The 1,631-nt window shown below is 40.0% G+C and overlaps 1 pseudogene; it reads left to right on the top strand.

The window, feature by feature from the left end:
• The first annotated feature begins 735 nt into the window (after positions 1-735).
• LOC122577517 lies at positions 736-1,166 on the top strand (annotated as a pseudogene).
• The last annotated feature ends 465 nt before the right edge of the window (positions 1,167-1,631 follow it).

Raw genomic sequence — 1,631 nt, forward strand, 5'->3', positions numbered from 1 at the left:
TAAAGGAGCCCATAAGCGAAAAAATGAAAATAGGGGCTGAAGTAGAAAGAACACATGTGATAAGGGTGGGCGACAAGAACACAATAATGGTGGCGACGATGAAGTCGATGAAGGAAAATATAAGGATAATGAAGGAGAAAAGCAAACTGGAAAAGCGGGTATACGTAGACGACGACGATCTGACAAGAAAAGAAAAGCAAATACAGCAACACATAAGAAGGGCAGCCAGAGTAAGAAGGGAAAGGGGAGAATATAGGTTATAAAGATAGGTTATAAGAAACTAAAAGTGGAGAACAGATGGTACAGGTGGAACGGAAACGAAGAGAGGCTGGAGGAAGAAAGGAAGGGAGGGGAAGAAAAATGAAAAGGGAGGGATACAAAGGGGATGAAAATGTACTTCTAGAATGTAGCAGGGCTAATAAGTAAAGACAAGGAGGTGTGGGAATATTTGAGGACATTCTACGTGATCGGAGTCACGGAAACATGGATAGAGGAAGGCAAATGGGAAAAATTAAAATATAGACTACCCAAGGAATTCGACTGGAAATGCAGGGCAGCGATGAGAGTATGGAAAAAAGGAAGTACAAAGGGGGGGGGAATAATAGCGGGTATAAATAAAGAACTAAGAGAAATAGTATATAAAGAAATAAGTGACAATATAGTGGAAAGAAAAATAGCATACAATGATAAGACGTACAGGATAATGGCGGTTTATAATCAAGACACAAAAGGGACATGGAAAAAATAGAGGAAAGAGTATACGGAAGAGAAGAGGAAGTGATGATCATCGGCGGAGACTTGAACGCAAGAATGGGAGAAGAGGGAGGGCCGATAAACGAGGATCTAGGGAAAAAAAGGACAGATGATCAAAAGACAAGACAGTAAACATGGAAGGAAGAACACTGCTAAACTATCTGGAAGAGAGAGGCTGGACGATAATCAATGGCAGAGATAAAGAAGGAGAGGAGTAGACCTATATCGGGAAGAGAGGAAACTCAGTAATAGACTATGTGATTGGCAATCAGGAGGCGATAGAAGAAATAATTGACATGAAAATAGGAAAAAGAACAGAGTCGGACCATATGCCACTAGAGGTAGAAATAGGGGGGCCAGAACTACAAAGAACCGAAGAAAGGGAAGAAGAAGAGAAGGAGAAAAGGGAATAGACGAACGAGAGTGTGGAAAAATACTTGGAGGAATGTAAAGACTGGACCTGCAATAGAAAAACAGTAGAGAAAATGTGGATATAAATCAAAAGGAAGATAAACGAAGCAATGCCGAAGAAGAAAGTGAAGATAAGGAAAGGGGGCATGGGAAAGAAAGCGTGGTACGACAAGGAGTGGAAAGAAAGGAAAAGAGAGATGAGAAGGAAGATGACAGAGTTTATGAAAGGAAAATGTAGCAGAGAAGCGCTCATGGAGGAAAAGAAGGCACTCAAGCAGTGGTGCAAACAAAGAAAGGAAAGACACGAAGAAGAAGAAATGGAGAAAATCAAGAAGATCAAAAGAGAACAGGAAGCGTGGAAATATATAAATAAATATAGAAGAAGAAGAGAGGGTATAGATGAAGAAATAAGTGAAGAAGAGTGTAAAAATCACTTTATGGAAATTTTAAAAGGAACAGAGCACAAA

Source organism: Bombus pyrosoma, unplaced genomic scaffold (genome assembly GCF_014825855.1).
Source record: "Bombus pyrosoma isolate SC7728 unplaced genomic scaffold, ASM1482585v1 HiC_scaffold_4726, whole genome shotgun sequence".
Taxonomy (NCBI): domain Eukaryota; kingdom Metazoa; phylum Arthropoda; class Insecta; order Hymenoptera; family Apidae; genus Bombus; species Bombus pyrosoma.